The 7,762-nt window shown below is 33.4% G+C and overlaps 1 non-coding gene across 1 annotated transcript; it reads right to left on the bottom strand.

Annotated features, from left to right (window-relative positions):
• Window positions 1-7,257: 7,257 nt before the first annotated feature.
• LOC114238024 (U7 small nuclear RNA) lies at window positions 7,258-7,322 on the bottom strand. Its single transcript, XR_003623463.1, has one exon. It is a non-coding gene; the product is annotated as a U7 small nuclear RNA (small nuclear RNA).
• Window positions 7,323-7,762: the final 440 nt, after the last annotated feature.

The raw sequence follows: 7,762 nt of genomic DNA, 5'->3' as shown, positions 1-7,762 counted from the left end.
AAACTACCTCTAAGGTAGATCCATTTCATTTTTGGGAAAATGTATTATTAATTATATTGAGACTTCATATAACATACGATGCACATTCTTTTATTAATATCTACCACAGAACTTTGCATGTAATGATTGTTAATTAAAATTATGCTAAATGAATAAGAGCACATATTGTATTTTTGCTGTACCATGAACCAAAGTAGAATTTCACATATGACTGCAACTAGACATACATAACACCAGGTGAGATAAAAAGGGATGGCCAACGAAATCAGAAAATGAAGAATGCCAGAGCTTCTCTTATTAAGAAGAGAGAGAGAAATCTTTAAAGAAGTAGGATATTTTCCTGGTAGGTGCATATCAGCTTATATGAACAGCATACTATAAAATGTGTTCCACTGATAGAAAAGTAATAAATCCAGAGTAAGTCAAGCAAAATGAGATTGTGTGATCTCATGATGTCTTCAAGGCAGAGAAGGATATATGATGGATAGCTGACCTTTCAAATATAAGGTAAAGAGAATGTACTTCTTATTGGTATTTTGGTCTATGATTAAGCTTACTGAAAATTTTTTTTCTCTGTAAACCCAATTCATAGAGGATAAAATTGAGATTGTAAAAACCATCTTTACCTTAACTAATACATTCACCTCTCTCCACAGGCCAGTTGAAAAGCTATAAAGTATTTTGAGCATTGAGATGGTAAGCTTGTCATCAGGCTGCCACAATGCACTTCATTCTCCATTTTAGTTCACTTAGTAGATTCAACACTGAAGCTAAGCAGTACCTCTACAGAATACTTGCAGAAATTTACCAATATTAAACTGATTCCTTGTTTTTGAGTTTTCCTCATTTCCATTGTCTTTCAGAAGTTAATTTTGCTCCACACTTTTAATGTCCTGGAATCTTAGTCTTAGGAATTTTCATGTTTTATTACATTGTCATTTGAGTGAGAGGGTAAATTTGGAGCTCAGGCTAAATCAAATCTAAGTGATGACCATGTATATCCCACATGTATGTCATCCCCTTATAAACCTACCTGTCCCATGTAAGAGACATATGAATTAGATGGATTATAATCAAGACAAATTTCATGTAAATTAGACATAGATGGTTATATTTATCTGCTTTAACAACCTATGATTTTTAATCATTAATCAATTTAATAGACTATGATCTATTTTATTATTTTTTGTGGCCTCTGTACACAGCTTTAGAGATTAGGTATGATTAAATAAATGGATCATATCTTATGTTACAGATTGACTAAACTAGTTTGTCAGTGCTCTGGATCTCAAAATAAAGCAGGGGTTTAAATTATTTAGTGATTTTGATCCATGTGTATTGAGTAAACACAGCTTATGGTTATGACAGGGAAGAATAGTTAATACAATAATGAATTGCATTTAAAAATATGTATTCATTTATTTAAAAAAAATCAAAGATATTTATGTACTTTTTTCATGTTTTTTACAGTGGTAAAATATATATATATATAACACAATATACAATCTTAACTCTTTTTAAGTGTATAGTTCAGTAGTATTAAGTACATTCATGTTGTTGTACAACCTCACCACCCCTGATCTCCAGAACTCTTCATTTTTCACCACTGAAACTCGATACCCATTAAAAATTAACTCCCCATTCCCCTCTCCCCCCAGCCCCTGGCAACCACCATTCTACTCTCTGTCTCTATGATTTTGACTATTCTAGCTACTTCACATAAGTGGAATCATACAGTATTTGTCTTTTTAGGGCTGGCTTATCTCACTTAGCATAATGTTCCTCAAGATTCATTCATGTTGTAGCATATGTTAGAATGTCCTTCACTTTTTTAAAAGTCTGCATAATATTCCTTTGCTTGTATATACCACATTTTACTTACCCATTCTTATGTGGATGGACACTTGTGTTGCTTTCACATTTTATCTATTGTGAAAGATGCTGCTATGAACTTGGGTATATAAATATGTCTTCAAGCTTCTGCTTTGAATCTTTTGGATATGTACCCAGAAATGTAATTGCTGGGACATATGGTAATCCTTTTTTTAATTTTTTGAGGATCACCATACTGTTTTTCACAGTGGCTGTGCCATTTTACATTCCTACCAGCAGTGCACAAGGGTTCTAATATCTCCATATCCTCACCAAAACTTGTTACTATCACTTTTTGTTAGTAGTCATCCTAACAAGTGTGATGTGGTTCATGTAGGCAATTTAAAAAAATTATTTTTGCGTATGATGAAAAAACAACTCTTTCCTTACTCAACTTCCCCAAATTTCACTTCCTAGAAGAAATTTCTGTCAATATTTATCAAAAATTTTTTTTTGAATTTTCAGTTAGATATCTTTGCTTCCTACAATTAAATAGGAGGATTTGGTTTTTTCCCTTATTACAGACACACACACACTCATACTATCCCTTTACCCTTTTTCCAATTAAGTTTATATCCTCAATTTTGTTTACAGCAATAGGCAAAGTTTACATTATTAATACTACGTAAATATTTTCACAGCTGGGTCAGGTAACAGACTAGGATTTTATGTGGCCCTCCCTATCCTCAGGTTCTGCACCTGCGGATATAAGGGACTTGAGCATCCATGGATTTTAGTTTGTGCTAAAACTAAACCAGTCCCCTGTGGACTTGGAGGGACCACTGTATTTTACTTCTCATGCAAACTTTTGATTTCCTTGGAATTAATAACTGGGCCATTTTTGTTTTTTTTAATTTCATAAGAATTTGTTCTAATTCATTCTCAAACTCTCACAGAAACATAAATCTCTAAGAAAAATTTGCTGAGTGCCTGCTAGATTGCTAGGGACTGCTCTGAGAATCTGCAATATAACAGATATAACAGTATCCTATAAAAAGCTCCCTGACCATTTGGAGCTTGTTTTCTGGCTGGTGAGACAGATAATAAACAATATTATAATAAATAAATGTACTACCAATAATGTTAGAAGGGCTGGAAGCTATGGGGGAAAAAAAGTAAGCATAGTGGGTAGAATGCAGTTTTCATTATTAACAGGGAGTTGGGACAGACCTCCTTGGAAAGGCAACATTTGAGAAGACATTAAAGGAGTACGGGCTTGGAAGTAGTGCAGTAAGGAAGCATGCCTGGCATGTTGGAGAGACGTGTGTAGCAAGAACTGAGGGAGTGAGGAGGTGAGGGGTAGGGGATAAAGTTAGGAAATTGGGCCCACTTAAGACTTTGTGTTTTATTCCAAGGGAAAGAAGTTTTTAGGGCTTGAGCAGAGAAGTGATAATCTGACCTTTGTTTTAAAAGGATCTTCTTGGCTGCTGTGTTGAGAATAATGGGTACTATTTGGAGAGGAGGGCAGAGGAGGAAAGGTAGAACAGGAAGAAAAGTTAAGAGGCAGTTACAAGGAGTCAGGTGAGATTCTTGGTGGTTCTGTGGTTCACACACATCAGGAACTCTAGGGGTTTTGTGTTTTTCTTTAACCATTATTGCCAGAATTCCTGGCCTTCATTCAGCAGTCTGAATGGATTGCTTAATATATGCGTTCTTACTGGAATCTCTGTTCACCATCATCAGCAGGATGCCCTTTCCTTGCAATGGACATCCTGTTTACTATCCAAAGTCTTCCTCTTCCTTGATGACTGCTTCATTTCAGTGAAGCAAATATTTTAGTAGGCTTTTGAGGAAGGGGGCAAGGAAAGTCATTTTTTAAGTCCTTGAAAGTCTGAAAATGTTTTTATTGCAGTCTCACATTCGATAGCTACCTTGACTGAGTAAATAATTCTAAGTAGAAAATTAACTCCCTTTAGAATTTTGAAGAAATTGTTTCTTTGCCTTCTGACTTCCAATGTTGAATTTTTGTATCATAGCAATGGGACCTTGGTTTGACTCTTTTTTCCCCCTCTTCTTTCGTACAGTACTTTTCAAGACTGGAAGCAAATGTTTAATCTCTGGGACATCTTCTAGTATTATTTATTATTTAATAATTCCCGTCTCTCTGTTTTCCCATTTCTTTCTGTTTGGAACTTCTATTATTTAGATATTAGACCTCCTCTACCTTTGTAATGTTTTTCTTCCTATTTCATAACTATTTATTTGTTTCATATTTTGAGAAATCTCCTCAACTTTCTTTCTAGTCCTTCAGTTGAATTTTTCCTTTTTGCTATTATATCATGTTAATTTCTAAAAATTTCCTTTCTCTGAATATTCCTCTTCCATTATATCCTATTTATTACCAGGTCCTTAACACTGCCCTGAAATCACACTAGATACATCCTAATCCATTCACTTTTTCTCATAGATGATGAATGAATTCTTCAATACCTTACACATATTTCCAAAATGCTCTCATGCTCATGCTCAACTGAAGACTTTGTTTCCTTTTTCACTGAGGATAATTTTTTTTTTTTTTAGTTTAAAGATTTTTACAAACTCATACTTAGCACCACATTTACTCAGATACTACAATCTGGTCCCATCTGTATTGCCTCTCATCTGTGCTATGGATGAATTACCCATGCTTCTATCAAAGACTCCAATATCCTCTCACATACTCAAAGACACCATTCTGGCAATTCTCCAGTCTTTTGCCTATATCAATTTTTCATTCTCTACAGGATTATTATTATCAACGTATTACCACACTATAATTTACCCCATCTTAAAAACTCTGGCTTGACCCTACTTTCTCCTCCACCTGACTGATCATTTTCTCTGACTTTACAGAAAAACATCTTGGAAAAATTGTCTACACTCGTTTCTCCATTTTCCCTTATCTCATTCTCCCTTAAACCCATGCAAATTCGGTCTTTATTGCTAATAGGTTACTTTTTGCACTTGTTACCACTGCTCTTGTCAAGTTGTCAATGGTCTATTTTTTGATAATCTCAATGGTCAGTAATTAGTATCTTTTAATGTGCAATATTAATTATCTTATTTATGGTCTGCCTTGTCCAACAAAATGTAAATTCCATGAGGGAAGAATACTGGTCTGTGATGTTCACTGACTTAGAAGAATACTTGTCATCATCTTTCAGTTAATATTTGTTAAAATGATTGGATACACTACCTTCTCTTATATCTCTGTGGATATTAATTATAAATTTTGGAAATTTTATTCTTATCCCTGCCTTGTTTCATTTTTTTCTAAGCTGTTTACATTTTTTAAAATTAATTAATTAATTAATTAATTAATTTTTGGCTGCATTGGGTCCTCGTTGCTGCACATGGGCTTTCTCTAGTTGTGGAGAACAGGGGCTTCTCTTGTTGTGGAGCAAGGGCTCTAGGTGTGTGGGTCTCAGTAGATGTGGTACATGGGCTCAGTAACTGTGGCTCGTGGGCTCTAGAGTGCAGGCTCAGTAGTTGTGGTGCACGGGTTTAGTTGCTCCACAGCATGTGGGATCTTCCCAGACTAGGGTTCGAACCTGTGTCCCCTGCATTGGCAGATGGATTCTTAACCACTGCGCCACCAGGCAAGCCCAAAGCTGTTTACCTATTATTTTACTAATTGTTAATTAATTAATTAATTAATTAATTAGTTTATTTATCCATTTGTTTCATGCCTTTCTTGTGGAATGTTTTTTTTCAAAAGTTTCATGATCCCTGATTCTCAATTGGATACAATTAAGAGGCAAATTACTAAAAACCTTACTGACTTGGAAATGTCGAAATGTTACCAAGTAGCTCTATTTAGACCATTCCTCCCACAGCAAAATCATAGAGAAACTGGAGGGACGTTTACATTTGACAGAAAAGAAAGGCTTTGAGTGAAGAAGTTCTCACATTCTTACTGTTTTTTTTTCTTTTTTTTTTTTCTGGTTGAGCTCTGATCTGTGCATGCATAAAAAAGACTCCAAGCAGCCCAGAAAAGGTTAAAATAGGTAAATAGAGGCCAAGTTTGTAATATGAGTCCATCTAAGTTAATTGCATTCTAAAAGAAAACAAAACAAAAATCAACAATTACTCAGAGGAATAGAAAAGAATCCAGAGCTTCTTCAACACAATACTCACCATGTCCAGGACATAATCACAAATTACTAGATTTATTAAGAAATAATAAATACAACCAATCTTCCAAACAAAAGGTAATCAATAAAGACCAACCACTAGATGGCAAATCTAAGAGAAAAGCACTTTAAAGAAGCTATTATTACTGTATTCAGTGTTATAAAGCAAAGCATACTTAAAATCAAGGAACAAATATGAAATCTCTATAGAAACTATAAAGAAACTATAAAGAAGATTCAATTTGAAGTTCAACAATTGAAAAGTAAATGAAATAAAAAAATACCTGGATAGGCTTAACAGAAGAAATATAAATTAAATTATCTAATTTGCAGAACACAGAAAAAAAGTTTTGACCCCATAAATGAATGGAGCATAAAGTATCTGGTAATATCAAAATTTCTAATACATAAGCATCTGAAGCCCCAGAATCAGAGGAAGGAAAAAAGGAACAGAAAAAATATTTGAAAAAACAATTGCCAAAAATTTCCCAAATTTAGTAAAGGTCATAGATTTACAGATTCAAAAGGTCACTGGCTCTAAAGCATAATAAATACAAAGTAAATTACATGTTAGTCAAAGAAAGACAATCAAAGAAAAAGACAGAGGAAAAGCATACATTAGAACAGGGGACAACAATCTCAAAGCCATGTATTTCTTGTCAGAATCAACGGAGGTCAAAGTAGTGGAACTGATCTTGACAGTGGAATATTTTGAGGGCTAAAAGAAAAAAAAGTCTATATTTGAAGATAATATCCTTTAACTGTAAAAGCATAATAAGGCATATTTAAATAAACAAACCTAAGGAAATGAATTGCCAGCAGACTTGCATTAAAAGAGAATTATTTTATCTAAAGGAATATGATTCCAGATGGAAGTATGTACCTTCAGAAAGGAATGAAGTGCTCCAGAAATTATAATTATGGATATAAAATTATGAATTTAAAATTATATTTATACTTATAAATATAAAATATTTTTCTTAATTTAAAATACATATGACTGTTTAAATAAAGCATATAACTTATATTAAGCAGTTTAAAACATATGTAGACATAAATGAAACTATAGCATAAATGATGTGGGGAGTGGTAAATGGAACTGCTTGTGAAATTCTTGCAATTTGCATTAAGCAGTGCAATATCAACTCAAGTAGACTGTGAAAAGTTGTATGTTGTAACCCTAGAGCAAACACTAAAGAAAAAATAATGCAAAATGTTTTAACAAAAAAGCCAATAGATAAATTATAATGAAATTCTTTGTTTGTTTTTTTTTTTAGGAATTTTTCTAGTGGGAACCAGAAAACCTGATAGACAAATTCTACAAGAGCTGTAACACTTATAATGAAATTCTTAAAAAAAAAATAGTCATTTACCTTAAAAGAAGACAGGAAAAGAGGAAAAAGTACAGAAGGGAAAAACAGGAAACAAATGATAAACATAAATCCAGTCATATCACTAATTCCATTAAATGTAAATAGAATAAAAGACAGATATTGACAGAATAAATAAAAATCTAATGGAAAGCTCAGTTTATATGGGCTGGACTCCTTGATTTGTGGGATTCATTACAAAGTGAAATGGCTGTAGGTCTTTACTTTTTTCTTAGGTCCTTATTTTCCTAGGTAAGAACCATCTTTCTCCTTTATTAGAGGTAGAATGCTAACTTACTGTTTGTTGAATGAGGTCTAACAGTCTCATTATTCAGTAGGTATTCTTTTACTTAATTCTGCTGTTTTCAGTATTGCATCTCTCCATCACCTGAGTCTGTTGTTGCCCTT

The sequence above is a fragment of the Balaenoptera acutorostrata genome, chromosome 1 (genome assembly GCF_949987535.1).
Source record: "Balaenoptera acutorostrata chromosome 1, mBalAcu1.1, whole genome shotgun sequence".
NCBI classification, from domain to species: domain Eukaryota; kingdom Metazoa; phylum Chordata; class Mammalia; order Artiodactyla; family Balaenopteridae; genus Balaenoptera; species Balaenoptera acutorostrata.
This window is presented reverse-complemented; position numbering and strand designations above follow the sequence as displayed.